General features: G+C 39.1%; 1 pseudogene; it reads left to right on the forward strand.

Moving 5' to 3' along the window:
• Positions 1 to 283: 283 nt before the first annotated feature.
• The window catches only part of LOC118838627, a 38,305-nt pseudogene continuing 21,099 nt past the window's right edge, over positions 284 to 17,489 (forward strand).

A 17,489-nucleotide genomic window follows, 5' to 3' on the forward strand; every position in this document is an offset into this window, starting at 1 on the left:
GGAGCCACAGAACCTACAAAAAGACAGTGAAACAATTTTCCAGCTTAAGATAACCTAAAAGGACTTCAAGAAAGGTCTGTCTCACTTGGGTAAAAGGGGAGTACAGACCAGTGAGATGGTGTCTGAGGCAAGCCAGCAGGAAGCTTTTAGCCATAGCACAGCTCAGCAACCAAGGTGCCTTGGTCCTGGCTCAACAGACCAGTGACACAGCTGACCAGCTGTGAGGCCTCCAGCTCTAGTGCAGGAGGTAAATCGCAGCCCCAGAACAAAGGGCACAACAGGCATGACTAGTCCAGGCCACCCCAGTGCAGTAAGCAAGCCTCTAGCACCTAAGGCCCCAGAGCAGAAAGTCAGTGACCAGGTCCCTGGTCCCCAGTACAAGAAGCTTGGGACAGTGCCCCCTGTGCCCCTGGCAGTAAAGCTTAACTTTAAAAGCCATGAAATAGGTCCTGCCCCAAGTGACCAAGAAACAAAAGAGCCTTTACCATAGAAAGCTACTATGGTGACAGGGAAGATCAAAACACAAACCAGAGTTCCATCACGTTTGCCCTTCATTAGTTTTGTTCTGAGAAGCCTGGAATTGCTAATAATGATAGTCTTAAGAAAACAGAAACTATGACCACATTGAATTCAAGGAGGAAGTAATAAAAGGCAATGAAAGCAGAGAGCTCGTGTGACTGAAGCAAACTTGTTTATATTTATGTAGAGATAACCTATCTGAAATTTTCCAACACTTGTAGGTATATTTATTCTGGGCTGTGTGTCATCCTAACTTTTGTCTTACAACTGGACTTTAATAACTCAGGAAGAGAGAGTGAGGCTGACAACTCTTCACAACTCTGCTTCACTTAAATCTAATTCACCAAGACAGTACCCTTTGGTCCTAGTATTAAGATGGAATTAGCCCATTAAAAAAAAGTTATGTATTATAGAAAAAATGGAAACATTGAAGAAATTAGGAACTGATTATATATAGTAAAAAGACTGTTGAATCTGGAGTGAGAAAGAGTTGGTTCAAATATTTTTATTGCTTGGTTATTTCAGTCATGTCCAACTCTTCTTGACTCCATTTGGGGTTTTCTTGGCAAAGATACTGGAATAGTAGGTCATTTCCTACTCCAGCTCATTTTACAGATGAGAAAACTGAGGCAAACAGGGTTAAGTGATTTGCCCAGTGTCACACAGTTAGTGTCTGATGCCAGATTTGAACTCAGATCTTCTTGACTCTGCATATAAGTTAAATAAATAAGGTGACAATATATAGTCTTGCCATACTCCTTTTCCAATTTAAACCAATCAGTTGTTCCATGTTCGGTTCTAGCTCTTGCATCTTGTCCCACATATAGGTTCCTCAGGAGAGCAATGAGATGATCTGGTACTCCCATATCTTTGAGAACTTGTATGCGGAGTATCTCATGTGAAATGCCAGACTGGATGGATAAAAACTGGAATTAAGGTTGCTGGGAGAAATATCAACAATCTCAGATATGCTGATGATACCTCTCTGATGGCAGAAAGTAAAGAAGAATTAGGAAGCCTCATGACAGAGGTAAAAGGGAAGAGTGTAAAAGCTGGCTTGAAGCTTAACATCAAAAAGAATTAAGATCTTGGCAACTGCTTCCATTGCTTCCTGACAAAGAGAGGGAGGAGAAATGGAAGCAGTGTCAGAATTTATATTCTTGGGCTTAAAGATCACCGCAGACAGTTACTGAAGCCATGACATCAAAAGACTTTTGCTCCTCGGAAGGAAAGCTGTGGCAAATCTGGACAGCATACCAAAAGACAGAAACATCACCTTGCCAACAAAGGTCCATATAGTCAAAGCTATGGTTTTTCCAGGAGCAATGCATGGCTGTGAGAGTTGGGCTATACGGATAGCTGAGCATTGCAGAATCGACGCTTTTGAGTTGTGGTGCTGGCAAAGACTTTGGAGAGTTCCTTGGATAGCAAGGAGGTCAAATCAGTCAATACTTAAAGAAATTAATCCAGGCTATTCACTGGAAGGTCAAATACTGAAGCCGAAGCTTAAATACTTTGGTCACTTGGAAAAGACCCTGTTATTGGGAAAGATTGAAGGCAAAAGGAAAAGGGGACAGCAGAGGATGAGATGGATAGACAGTGTCATGGAAACAATGAACATAAAGTTGGCCAGACTTTAAGAGACAGTGGAGGAGAGAAGGGCCTGGAATGCTGTGGTCCATGCAGTCATGAAGAGTCAGATATGACTGAATGATTGAACAAAAACAACAGAAATTTCCTGACTCTAGTCCAGGCACTCTATCCACTGCACCACCTAGCTGCTCCTGGTTCAAATCTTACTTTTGCCATTTTGCTACTTACCATATAGATATTGGGAAAGTCACTTAGTCTCTAGGTTTCAGTTTCCTCATTTGTAAAAGAAAGAGGTTGGATAGAATATGGAGGCTTGGAGTTTGTGATCTTATAACTAAGTAATCAATAAAAGATCACAATAGTTAGTAAAATTCATTTATACAACTTTATACTTTGATTTACTACTAAGAATAATAAGTCTTGTAATATAGTTTTTTTTAATCATCAAAATGCATGTATCCTTTGTTTTCTGGTATTTCCAATATAGAAACACTATACTGCTATGTAGTATTATATGGGGGGGGGAGAGAGGATTTGATTAGGTATGAGCACTTCCTTAATGATTAGCTTCCTGATAATTGGACAGTTAAGGCATAGGATGATGGTAGACTGTTGTCAAATGGGCCACTTCTCTCCTTCTTACACAGTTTTATTCCCAACACTCCCTCCCACTCCTTCCACTTCTCCCTGGCTCACTATATTGATGCCAGATTCAGTGTAGACATCTCACCAACTTAAGAAACAGGGTAGTGGAAGAGTATAATGGGCTGTTTGAGTTTTTGTGTTTTTGTATCTGCTCTTGGGCTCCTGGATCTTTTGTGTCTTTACACATTTTCTGTGCAAATGAAATAAAGTCTGTCTCATACCTGGTACACATAGAACACGTTGAATGCTAATGTAGGAATCAGGGGACCCTGCTAAACACATCTGCAAATGAGTTATATCTAAGATTTATTTAGAAATTTTTCTAGGGATGTCCAGGTAGGGAAAACAAGACAAAGAGAAAAATTGACCATCTTGAGGTCAAAAGCCATTAGGATCAGCTCCAGTTGGTGTGATCCCATAGGTTTTTTTGGGGGGGGCAGGGAGCTCTGAATCATGGGTTACAATCTATATAGTACATTATTGAGAATTTGAGATCATTTAGAAAAGGACTGGAATGTTACACTTTTATCAGATGAGCAAAGATGACTATAAACAAAATTTTATGGAGGCAGGATAGAAAAGCAATGTTTAAAGACTTCAAGGAAACAAAGCATTTCAGAAGACTCTTACATTAAAAATTGTTCAAATTATGAATTTTTTTCTTTTCATGAAAACTAGTCTCTGAGAATTCCAACTTAGAAACATTTTGTAAGCCTACTAAATCCTCAAAAGTAACAAAGCTTCATTGCATGATTCAGGTGGGTCACTAATTTATATAGGTTTTGTGAATAATGATGGGAACTAGTGCAGTTTGACTGGAGGGTAGTTGGATTTTTCTCCTTCTGACAGCAAGCATCCTCTATCAGTGGGGTAGCCATCTATACCATCAGTGAAAAGGATTCAAAACTGTTCATCTTTCCAATCTCTTATAACTTTGATCTCTTGTAAATCCCCAGGTAGCATTTCCCATTCTAGGTATGATGGATATGGTAATTTATTTGGGTGTCAGTCCCTGCTTACATGGTTCTGGGATATTTCAGTGAACCAAGGCATTAGTACAGACCTGAGAGCTGCTCTTTGTCATGCTGAGGCATTTGCCTGTATCCTTTGCCTTTTCTCCATTTGATTGGATTTTATGTATACTTTGATCCAGGCAAAGCATAACAAGGATATTTTTCAGCTTCAGAATTCAAACTATACATTCACTGAGGGTAAATCTGAAGCCTTCATTAGGCAGCAATGATGTTTTGAAACTCTAGCTCTACAATTTTGTGAAGCATTTTCTTCCTCCCCTTTGTATGAATAAAACCTTTTAGAATCTATCACATTCATGATGCCTCCCAGCTTCCCCATAATGCAGGCTTACTTTGTCATCCCTATCTCACTGCTAAGGAGCCAGAGGACAAGAGTGGCTAAGTTGACTGCCAAAAGTTACTTGCATGGATTAAAAGACAAATACCTAAAGTGCCTAAAAGAATGAAATGACTACTCTTTGATCACAGGTTCTTCCTTCTGCACTCCTACCATTCATTACCTGCAATCCCCTCCTCTCTGCCGAAACAACTCCTTTCCATCATTCGATGTCCCACTTCCTTCATGGAAATTTCCCTTACTAGTCCAGCCTTCTGCAAATTCCTGTAGCACATGCATATTGTCTGAATCATACAATAGAGTACTGGATCCCTGATCACAGGATCATGAATTTAGAGCTGGATGGGGCATTATGGTCATTTAGTTCAATCCTCTTGTTTTACTAATAAGAAAACTGAGGTCCAGAGAGGGGAAGTAAGCTGCCCAAGGTGCTCTGAAGACTCTACTTTTTTCACTTCAACATATTAGAAGGCAAGTCAGCAAGCATTTCTTAAGTGCCTACTATATGCCAGGTAATATGCTAAGGGCTAGGGATACAAAGAAAGTCAAAAACAATCTCTTATTTTCAACGGGCTCATAGCCTAATGGGGAGAGAATATGTAAACTAGTTACAAACAGGATATATACAGGATAAACTGGAGATAATCTCAGAGAGAAGGCACTAGCATTGAGGAGGCCAGGAAATATTTTTTTGCAGAAGGTGAGATTTCGAATGAGAATTGATGGAAACCAGGAGATAGGGATGAAAAGAGAGAGAATTCTAGACATAGGAGACATCCAGGGAAAATTCCCTGAGTCAGGAAATGGAATGCCTTTTCAGGAGAATAGCAAGGAGACTATTATCACTGGATTACAGAGTACATGGTGAAATAAGGGTGAGATATGTTTCTAAGGTAAAGAAAAAACAAGACTTGGCAATACATTGGATGGTGGTGGTGAGTGAGAATGAGGAGCTGAGAATGACACCTGGGTTGTGATTTTGAGTGACTGAGAGGATTGTAGTACAACAGTTAATAGAGAATTTCAGAAAGGGGAAGGGTTTGGGAGCAAAGGTAATAAATTCCATTTTGGATATGTTGAGTTTAAGATGCCTATAGGATATGTAGTTCATGACACCAATAGTCAGTAGGAGATGTAAGACTAGAGGTCATCAGAGAGTTTATGGCTAGATAAATAGATTTGAGAATCAGCACAGAGGTGATAATTGAATTCATGAGAGTTGATGAGTTCACCAAGTGAAAGTGTAAGGGGGAGAAGAAGGCCTAGGAAACAGCCTCATGGGATATCCATGCTTAATAGGTATGAGGTGTATGAAGATCCAGCAAAGGAAAAAGAGAAGAGGCAGTCATAAAGGTAGAAAGAGAACCTGGAGAGAGTGGTGTCATGAAAATCCAGAAAGAACAGAATATCAGGAAGAGCGTGATCAACAATCTCAAAGGCTACAGAGAGGTGAAGAATGATGATGTCTGAGAAAAGGCCATTAAATTTGGCAATAAAGAAATCATTGGCAACTTTGAGGAGAGCAATTTTGATTAAGGGATGAGGCTGGAAGCCAGATGGTAGAGGTAAGAAAAAAATGAGAAGAAAGAAGGTAGAGGCATTGATTATAAATAGCCTTCTGAAGGAGCCTAGCCACAAAAGGGAGAAGAGACATGGGATAATAGTTAGTAGGATGGATGAATCATGTGAGAATTTTTTGAGAATAAGAAAGACATGAGTATGTTTTAGGTCATAGGAAAGCAGATAATTGGTGGAGAGAGACTGACAATAAATAAGAAAGTGGAAATGATGGAAAGGACAATCTTCTGGAGAAAATGGGATGAGATGGGATGGGATGAGATCACTTTCTGTGTATGGACATCAGTCTTGGCAAGGAGAAGTGCCACCTCATGTGACACAAGGGAGAAGGCAGAGATAGTGTCAAAAGGCATCTAGGTAATGTGGGATGAGGAGTAAGGGAGATGAGGGAGACAGTGGGAATGGCCTCAATTTTTTTTGACTGAAATATGAAATAAGGTTCTTGGCTGAGAGAGTGGGGGGAAGAGGAATTATGAGAAGCTTAAGAAGGGACAAAAAGGGATGGAAAATCCATTGGGGCTGAGTGGGATAGTGAGTCAATAAGAGAGATATAAAGAGAATGCCTTGCTTCAGTGAGGGTCCAATTGAGATTATTAACATAGATGTTAGTGAATGCAGTCGGCAGAGTTTCATGATTTTCTCCAACTTTAATCGGTAGTACATGTGTAGGAACAATGGCAGAAGATGGTAGAAGTAATCTAGGTTTAAGGCTTGACAGGGCAAGATCATTGTTACAATAAAAAGACAAGGAACTAAAAAGAGGAGGATAGTGTAGAACTGAATATGTTCACCAAAGGAACAAGATGAAGAAGAGATGAGAGTAGCCAGTGTGAGAGTGATGGTCTGGGAAAGAACTAAAGGGTTGAGGGATTGGAGATCATGGTGAAGATGAAGAACTGGGTGTGGGCTTGAAAAGGAGAGGAAGAGGTGTAATTACAATATGTTGGGTTAAGATATGGGAATGTCAGAGTTCATGAATATGGATTGATGGTTGATTCTTGGGTATTTGTGGGTATCAAGGGTATAAAGATCATGGGTATGACTATCTCTGTGCATAGGTGAGGTAGGGTGGAGTAAGTTAAAGAGCTAAAAGGATAGACTGTGTGAAGTAGTATCAACACATTTGTTAAGTCCCCTAGTATGAGAGCAAAACTCAGGGAAGATAGAAAAAGTGTGAGCCAGGAAATGGATTCATTAAGGTCCATAGGAAACAGCTACCAGAATTTTTATTGGGTAGTAGATATGGATTGGGTGAACCTCAAAGGAGGAAAGGTTACTGGAACAAGGAGTATTCTAACTCCCTCATCTCAGTTAGCATGTGTGGTAGGGGAGGAGATTAGGGAGGGGGGAGGAATCCATGAAAGTGTAACCAGTGCTGGAAAGGGCAGTCAGGGAGTCACTGTTGTCAGGTGGGAGCTAGATCTCAAAGAGACCCAGTCAATCAATAAACATTTATTAAGTGCCTGCAATGTACCAGGTACTGTGCTAAGCACTGGGGATACAAAGAAAGGTAAAAGGAAATACAGGTTTTCAAGGAGCTTATAGTCATGGGGGTGACAACATGTAAACTGTTAATAAAGAAGCTATATATAGGATAAGTTGGAAATAATCAACAAAGGGAAGGTGCTAGGATTAAGGAAAAATGGGAAAGGCTTCCAGCAGAAGATGGAATTTCAGCTGGAACTTGAAGGAAGCCAGGGAAGCCTGGTGGCAAAGATGAGGATGGAGAGCATTCCAGGCATGGAGCACAGACAGTAAAAATGCTACTTATTGAGTTGGGAGAAATGTTTTCTTCAAGGAACAGCAAGTAGGCCAATGGAGAGCAGAATGCAGGGGAGTTGGGAGAGGTGGGGTGGGGTGTAAGATGTCAGAAGACTGAGCCAGAATATGAAAGGAGTGAGAAGTGAACAGGTTTAAGATGAAAGCAAGCTACCTGTAGGCAAGCAGTCTGGAGAGCATAGTAGAAAAGGTGGGGATCTCAAGTGTTTGAGTAGAATGGGGAGAGAAGCTAGAGCAGTGAGCAGTGAGGGACAGAGAATAAGTTTAAATAATGATAAATGGTGGCCTGGGGTTCAGAATCTCTGAGATGGGGAAGGTATACTGGAGTGGTAGTTTGTTAATCATTGACTAATGAGCTCAGGTAGTTTGATTAGTCCTGTCACCTTAGGTGCTCATAACTATTCTTCAATTGCCTAGGCCTCTTCCATAATAGCACTCCTCCTAGGCCTACCCTACAAATCATTTCAGTATCTCCCTCCCTCTGCCCTACTCTAGCATCAAAAGTTTTTGTCCCATAGTTTATCCCCTGGAGGCTAGTTCTCCAACTAAATGACAGTTTTGCTAATCTGATAAACTAATCTGTGCTAATGGGTTCCATGAGTGTTAATGGGTTAATGTGTACACACATTTGCATCTTAAAAGAAACCTCAAGGAAGGAATTGGCTTAATTCAAAGGTATAACAGTAATAGTGAATATTCCTAGGGGAGCAAATAAGCATCATCTTTCCTGCCCCACAAATTCATACATTCATCATTCATTCAATAAATCAAAGAGAAATTATAGAGTAACTTCTATTTATAGGGTACAGTACTAGGCGCTATGGTGATTACATAAACCAATAAGGCATAGCTTTGGACATTTGTGAACTAGCCACCTTTCCAGGAGATAACCACACATAAAAATAGCTGTTAATACAAGGCTGTCACTTATAAGAGCTATGTAAGTGGTACAAATAATAAGTACTAGGCAGGTCCAGACATAATAAATTAAATCAGAAAACATTTACTAAATACCTAGTATATATAAACACTGTGATGTATGTTGAATGACACGTAAAATAAATAAGATATCGATATCTGTCTTTGAGGAGTTCATAATCTAGTAAGGAAGATCATATATACACACAGATAACATCTGCATGTTTTACAATATAAATAAATGAGTAGTACAAAATGTTAGGCCAGGGGTCAGTGGAGTTTAGTAAAAAGTATGCCGGATTTGGATTCAAAGTACCTAGATTCGAATCCTTATTGTTATGTGACTTTGGGCAAGTTACTTAAACCTTTCACAGTCTGGGATTTTTATCTGTAATATGAGGGGTTTGGACAAAGTGATGCCTAAAGTCACTTCCAACTCTAAATCTATAGTCCAGTAACAAATATAGAGGTATCAGAGATTTTGAGAGCTGGAAGGAACTTCAGTGGGAGGCCAACCCATACATGAATAGAATCGCCTCTAAAATATATCCGTGTTTGCCCAAGCCCCTTCTTGAAAATCTCCAGTAGGGGGGAGCCCAGCATGGTACAATTCACTATTACACAGTCCTAATTGTTAGAAAGTCATTTCTTGACAGGAAACCTAGATTGGCTTCTTAGGATTTTCTTTGGCTCTGACATCAGAGGACAAACAGAACAAATCTAATCCTTCCTTCTGATGACAGTCCTTCAAATACTTCTGATAATTATGTGATCAAAGTTATAAACTAGGAAGTGACATGATTAGGAGTAATGTCATCAAAATTATAATTTAGGAAGATTAATATGGAAGAGAGGTAGTAGGAGGCAGTAGACAGAGAATTTCCCTTGAAGTCAGGAAGACCTGGATGAAAGTCTCACCTTAGATGCCTACCACCGACATGATCCTGGGTAAGGTACTTAATTTGTCAGCATCCCAGACAACTTCCTAAGGCTATGAATCATAGAACCATCACCAATCTGCATCAGTAGGGGAAGGTTCCTTACTAGGAGTTCCCTATTTTCATTAATGATGAAATCACAGGGGCAGAGCAAAAAAAAAAAAAAAAAAAAGCCAGTGAAGTATAATTAAAGAAGGGGGAAAGATAGAAATTAAGTTTCTCAAGAATAGAATTGGTTTTTTTGTTTTGTTTTGTTTTGTATCCCAGTGCTTGACACATAGAAGGCATTCAATAAATGTTTGTCAATCGAATGAAATCATGGATTTAGATTTAGACAGGACTTCAGGGTCTAAACCCTTCATTTTATAAGTAAGGAAACAGAGGCCCAGGAAGGTTAAGTGACTTGTAGGATGAAATGACATTGGACTGAGCCTTGAAGACAGGTTGGATTTCCATAAATTGACATGGTTGGGCTTCCTCATTCAAGGAAATGAAAATGACGTGACAATGCCCTTTCTAGGCCTCTGTTGTCCTGTAAAATATGGGGGTCGTACTAACAAGTTTCTAAGATCTCTTTTACCTCTAAAACCCTGTGATCCTATGACCTGTTTATGAACCCAAGATACAGAAATAGTTCATGATGAGGTAAAACTGTTTGGTAGAAGGTTTATATAGGGGACAAGTAGAAGAAAAGGCTGTTTATATATGTATATGTATATCTATAGATATACATATACATATATATGAATACATAAATATGAGTATATATGCATATACATATGTAAGATTACAAACTCCTTGAGGGCAGGGATCACCTTTCTTTTTGCCTATATTTTACCTTATTAAGGCAAAAGACCTATGTATCAGTCCCAGTGCTGACTGATAGAACAAAACCAAATCCTCCCCTGGACTACTAAAGTATTTTTTTCCTCTAGGACAAGATTTATTCACTAAATAAGTTTGTGGGTGTTTTTTTAGATATTGGTCACTGGGTAAATACATGTATACCATGTAAACATATATGCATATATATATACTAAGACTTTGGGGAAATTCTGTGTATGTGTCTATGTATGTATATACATACATATGTGTGTGTGTGTACATATATATATATATACATATATATGTTGTGTGTATGTGTACATGAGTGTGAATTTGTGCATACCTGGAGTTTAAGTTTCATCTTCATAGGCCTTCATTCATTATTTACATGCATAGATGATACTAGATGTACAAGCGACTCCATTATCTATCTTAATATGGATCCTAAATAAATATTCACTTTACTCAGTGATCAATATCCAAAAAACAACCCACAAATTTATTTAGTTAATATATCTTATCCTAGAGGAAAAAACACTTCAATAGTCCAGGGTTAGATTGGCTTTGTTCCATCACCCAGCACTTGATCTGATATTTAAGGCTTCTGCCTTAATAAGGCAAAATACAAACAAAAAGAAAGATAATTTCTGCCCTCAAGGAGTTTGCAATCTAATGGAGGAAGACAATACACAAAAAAAAGATAGAAAGTAGGGAATGAAGGGAATACAGATTCCTGTTGTAGGGCCATTGTGTTGAAATCCCACAGTCAGAACCACAGCGGGGAGGGGAGTGATTAGTGTTTATTAATAAATATTTATTTAATTGGATAGACTTGAATTCTCCATTGACTCTGCAAATGCTACACATGATCCATAACTCCTTGATGGTCAAGTTCTATCCCTAAATCAGTCTATATTAACAACTGTTTTCATGTATACATTCATACTACTAGATAGCCCTTTGACTGTTACCAAGAAAATCTGGCCTGTACTCCATTTCATGTACTCAACATTCACTAGAATATTGATTTTCCTCAATGGCTTCACTTATGTCACTTCTCTACTGATTGTGGCAGTTGAACCACCTTTAATTATATTGATTTATTTCTTATCTGGGCTTCCCAGATAAATCTACCTAGCCTATCTCATCTTTACTAGGGCCATCTTCCTGCCCTCCCACCCTCCCCGCCCCTTAGTTATATGTTAAATTTCAAGTTATAGTGTTCAACATAAAATCACTCTATTCCAGCTTCTTGTGGTTGTTCAAGAGTATTTAGGGGTTACATGTATTTCCCCAGAGCATATTCTGGGAGATGAGGAAGAGTCTCTAAATCTCTGCATCTGGTAGAGATGCTCAATAAAGCGATCTAAGCAACAACATTCATGGACTGATAACTACAGAGAAGGAAGAAGAAAGGGAGAAAATGACAATGAAGGAGGAAAAGGAAGAGGAGGAGAAGGGGGAAAGGAGGAAGAAGAGAAGAAAGAGGAGGAAGAGAATGGAGGGGAGGAGAAAGAAAATGAGGAAGAAGAGGAGGATAGTAATATTCTTCAAAGAATTTCTGAACAAGAAATCTAGCCCATCTAGTTCAATTTATGCCTGGAAAAAGATTCCCCGCTATAATATACCCAATAAAAGTCATCATCTGGACTCTACTTGAAGACCTCCAGTGAGAAGGGGAACCCAGTAATTACTGAGGTGGCCCATTCCATTTAAGAATTACTTTAATTGTTAGGGTATTTTCTCTCCTCTCCTCTCCTCTCCTCTCCTCTTCTCTTCTCTTCCTCTCTCCTCCTCCTCTCTCTCTCTCTCTCTCTCTCTCTCTCTCTCTCTCTCTCTCTCTCTCTCTCTCTCTCTCTCTCTTTCCCCCCCCACTTCCTTCTTTTCATTCAAGGCAGAGTTGCTCAAGTCTTATTTAACTTCCCCCTCCTACCTTCCCTGTTACTGCAGAGAGCAGTACCATCCTCCTAGTCCCTCAAGCTCACAACTGGCCCATACTTTGCTGACTTTGCTTTCTTCTCTTCTTTGAAAATCTGGATGGTATTCACACTTCTCAAGTCCTGCAGTATCTCTCTTATTTTCCATGATCTTTCATTGACAAGAGCTTAGCAATCACACTACTTTTAAAACTAAGACATATAGTTCATCTACTGTGTAACTAGAATTCCTCAAGACAGCTAGATGCTGTCTTATAATTTCCTTAGTTATTTTTGTTGGTAGCTTTCTGTTAGCTATTTTTGTTCTGTCATTTCCTGCTTAAGAGTCTTTCTCTTGGCAAAGAAAGCAGAAGCTAAATAAGAATTGAGCAGCCCTGCCTTGAATAAATAGATAGATGGGAGGGAGGAAGGAAGGAAGGAAGAAGGAAGGAGGAAGGAGAAAGGGAGAAAGGAAGGAAGGAAGGAAGGAAGGAAGGAAGGGGAGGGTGGGAAGTAAGGAGGGAGGGAGGAAGGAAAGAGAAGTCAAACTTCTTCAAGGCAATATACCTAGTCAAGTGACAAACCCAAGAACTGAAAGGCCTCCATTTGTGATGTACAATGTTCTTTCTACCACATAACACTGCTTTCTACACAGATGAAATAATAGAGGAATTTTTTCTCCCCTTTCCTCAGAAGGCAATATTGATTCTTTCTACATGGCCTATAAGCAGAGTTGACTCTACACATTAGAAAAGAAAGTAGCTGCCTAGACATTATAATAAAAATAATTATGATGAAAACTAATAATACCACCAACTGCCCATAACCATCTCTCACACTGGGCTGCCATGGGGCCTGGCTACCAATGGAGTAATTTCTTAGGACTCTTCTGGCACTACATTAATTTTAACTGGGTCAAGATATTATGTCACATGGGAGGTATTATGGGAGAAATATCTCCTTTTTGAGTTCAGGTGGTACATAACTGCTGCCAAAATAAATCTACTACAATACAGAAATTATAGAGTTTTAAAAAAAAAGAAAAATCTAGGTTTTATTATGCTTAAGCATAGATTCAGATCTCAGACAAAATATTAATCTGAACCCCAATTAGCATTCTGACACAGCCTCTTATAGACAAAATTATATGAGAGTGACAGAATAACAATTCTTTTAAATATCACAGTATTATACATTCCTCTTAAGCCATGAAAGCTAAAGAAAAGACAGATTCATAATTCCATGATTGCTTCAATGTCTTAAAAGTTGAACAAACTTAAACAAAGTCATAATCTCATACCTAAGGAAACCTAGATAAACAGACTCTATAGATAAGGTAAGTCAGGTTACAGATAAAACTCTATTTAGAGAGTTTACAAATAGCCTGAGGGGGGAGATTTACATGTTGCCAAGGAGTCAGGGACAGTTGAGATTCTTCCTCTGGCTTCCTATCTAAGAAATACTTAAGGCTTTAAATAAATTTTTACTTCCCATTGGACAGGTTTCAACCAGTTCAAAACCTTTCCACCAGGAAAAATGGCCCTCACTTTCCCTTAACATTATTATTCTATGAGTCAGGCTTTGGTCAGGTGAGGTTGATATTAACATAAGACAGGCTTTTAGTTATCCAAAAGTTGCTGTAAGAATGGCCCTAATCCCTGAATAACAAAAATAAAATTAATTTTTAAAAAATTCCTATAATAGAGGTGATCTATTATTAAAAATTTGGTTTATATGATCTATAACCCATTTCCAAGCATTGCCATCCAACTGTAAGTAAAAAAGGGCGAAAGACAGTTATATTTTCATAGTAGAGGCTGAGGAATAAAGAAAACTATAACATGAGATAGAATTTCCTCAGTGGCAGAATTTAAGAACCTGGGGGTAGGGATGAAAACTTTGGCTACCTGGAAGAAGGAGAAGAGGAAGAAGGTGGGGAGGAATATACTATAAAGGGCTAGAAGAAGACAAAAGAATGTGTGGGAAGTTGTCCAAAGCATGGAGCTAAATCCAGTACCCTCTTAGATCAAGTTCAACGTTGTGATGAAATGAAGCACTCATTAAACATTTAATACAAAGAGGGTTTACTTTTCCCTAACACAGCAAGGATATGCAACAAAGTTATGGCAGCACTTACCTTCTCTAGATGCCCTCCTCCAACTTCATATAAAAATACATCTGGTCAACAGGGCAGGGTAAGGTTATTCATATGGGCTTCAGAAATCCACCCAGTCCAAGGGGCCTGGACTCTGTATACCTGGAAGTTTTTATGTCCTTAGATGATCAGAAAGCTGCTCCAGAGAAACTGCAGTTCATGGTGAGTCTCGTAGACCAATCAGGTCCTAGGGACAGCTTCATCTTCTTTCAGATAAAGACTCTCCATGAATGGGGGTGGGGGGGACAGGAGGAGAAAGCTAATTCAAAGAAATATTGGTTCAGCCACAGACACATATAGCAGATGAACTTTACTCATATTACTTTTCAATATAATTCTCACTGTAACTTATATAGCCTGTATTGGGAATGTTGTTTCTCCATTTCTCTGACCCCTCCATTGCTTCCCAAAGAGTGCTGTGCCCTGACAAAAGCACCTATAACTTTTGCCATCCATCTTCTTTACCTCAGATGTGACCAGTAATAGCCCTAGGTAATTGATTTAGTATAGTCTATGGGATTTAAGTGACTTAACCAGGGTTACTTTTACCAAGTAGGTACTTCAAGAATGTTTATTAAATTGAATCAAAGTAAATTAAGATGAATAATTCAGTAGAAATAGAGTGTAGTATTAGCTCCTAAACCAATGAGGAATGTTCACTTGTCAGGGGGACCTTCCAGGTATCTGAGAAAGGATATTGACAGGTATGGTTTCCATATCTGAACCAGATGTTGGTGATTCCACTGTCTAGGAGACAAAGAGTAACTGGCTCCTTATGTAAGCCTTTCTGAAGCCAGAGTTCAGCAGAAGAGGTAGCCAAGGGAAACTGTCTCACTGGCAGAAGTTTCCTAGCCCAGTCCTGTATTACTAGAGCTGGAAGAGCTCACCTATGGAGAACTGTATCTCTTGCCGGGCAGAGGAACGCTGGAGGTCTTTTCTTCTGCAGTGGATAGTGACAACATAAGAACAAAAAGCATGTATTCCATCAGAAAACTAAGGCTGTGTCTAAGAGTGCTTCCTCATATTGCCTGAGATCTGAGGGGGCAATGCAGAATTGCTGTGGGGGAGTGATATCTGATAACAATGGAGCCACCAAGGACCTTCAAGAGGCTGTGACTTCTTCAATTCCTGCTTCACTGTGACTCTAAGTGACAGACTTTCTCCAGATTATCGAGATATGGTTACTTATTGCAAAATGTACTTATTTTTGAAAAATGTATTTGATTTTTGTAGGTTCATATAATCATAGATCTAGAGCTGGAAAAGGCAATTTAATTCAATTACATTTTACAGATGAAGAAACTGAAACTCGGGGAGGTGAAGGGATTTGCCAAATGTCACACAGGCATTCAGTGTCAAAGATAAGATTTGAACTTCTGACTCACAATCCAGTGTTCTTTCTGCTATACCACATTTTCATCTATATTTCCTTAAAGTGTTACTTTAGTCTTTTTGTGAACTTTGGTCTTGCAATGGGATCAGAGTGTAGCCCATTTAAAATCCAAGGCTTATCTCAGCTCCCATTCTCACTACTGAGTTGCATCCCCAGAACTTGGGTATATCTTTCTCAGAGGTCTAGGGCTACTCTGGAGGATTCAGGAGTGATTCTCTAATGCCATTGGGTCAAGTCCCCATTGGCATGCTTCCTACTACCCCCACACACACACACAAACCTAGGATCATTAATAAAAATGGTACAATAAGAAGAGTGGGTACAAAACACCCCTCTCCCAAATGTTTATAACACACTATCTGAAAGGACATACAGAGATAGGGAGAAAGTGGTTTCAAACTTAAAGAACACACATGGCAAAGAGGTCCTCACTGTTCTTGGTTGCTCAAAATCTTTCATTACCATTCCTAGCATACCCCCAAATTTCCCCTTAATCATTTGAATATGTATCCAACTGTCCTTGACTCCTGACACAGAGACTGCCATCAGTTGATTTGGTAGTATAGCTGTGATACCAGTGGGAAAAAGGAAGGTCCAATATCCCCTGAACCCCTTAAATTTGCAAAACTGGCCTCTGGCCAAAGTTGTTGAGGGACAGGGAGAACAGGCCAAGACTTCTTTTTCCATCATAGGCAGTTGCTCCTCCTAGGTATCCTGGAATCTCATATGTGATCCAACTTTTATAATTCAATCCCTTCTTAATTCACTTGATAATTTTATATATGATTTTTCTTCTGGGCATGGCAGAGTTTCCTTGGCTTATCAGAACAGATTACGGTTCTTGTGCAACATCATTCCAATTTTGAGGCCTTTTAGCATTTAATCTAAGGCATCAAGGCTAAAACGAAATGGGACTATTTTGGCCCCACCCTTATAATAGAATCATAGATTTAGAGCTGGAAACGTACCTTTTAGTACATTTTACTACTTTCATTTTGCAATTCATTTAGTATCTTCATTTTCAAAATCAAGCATCTGAGACCTAGAGTGACCAAGATCATACAGGGAATTGATGGGAGGGTTAAGATTCAAACCCAGAGTGTAATCCTGTCTCTTCAAATTATCAACTACTAACCAAACTGAATTTTTTTCATAATACTGTCATTCACAGATTTTCTGAGTCAGACACAGAGGTAAGAAATTTCCAGAAGTAAACTTGGCTCTTGGAACCCTGCAACTGAGTGGTTACACACAGATCTCATCTCTTCTGTGAAGGTTCCTTTTGCTGCTCACGCAAGAGTTATTTATCTCTGTCTCTACAGCCATCCTTTGAATGTCTATACTCCTCACTGGGCACGTGTCATTTGCTACCTTATATTCCGGCCAGATATTTTTAAATGAACATCTTATCTTCCCAATTACACTCTAAGTTCCTGAAGAGTAGGCATGACTTTGTTATTCCTTTTTATACTTCTGATAGTATCGTAGTCCCTTATATATAATCAATCAATCACCAAGCATTCATTAAGTGCATAGCTGGTATTTATTAATTAAATGATTGGTTGATTCAGAATAGAATCTAGGACCAACCTTAGGCAACCAGTATGGCTAGAGGATTCTTAGAGAAAACCTGGAGCATTCATAAAGGGACCCACACTTTAAAATTAATAGCAACAATAGTAACAACTTGCATTTCAATAGCACTTTAAGGTTTGCAAAGCACTTCACAAATGTCATCTTATTGTATCCGCACAATAACCCTCAGCAGCAAGTGTATTATCCTCATTTTATAGATGAGGAAACTGAGGCAGGGCAAAGTTAAAATTTGCTCAGGATCACACAGTTAGTATATATCTGAC

This window comes from Trichosurus vulpecula, chromosome 1, assembly GCF_011100635.1.
Source record: "Trichosurus vulpecula isolate mTriVul1 chromosome 1, mTriVul1.pri, whole genome shotgun sequence".
NCBI classification, from domain to species: Eukaryota; Metazoa; Chordata; class Mammalia; order Diprotodontia; family Phalangeridae; genus Trichosurus; species Trichosurus vulpecula.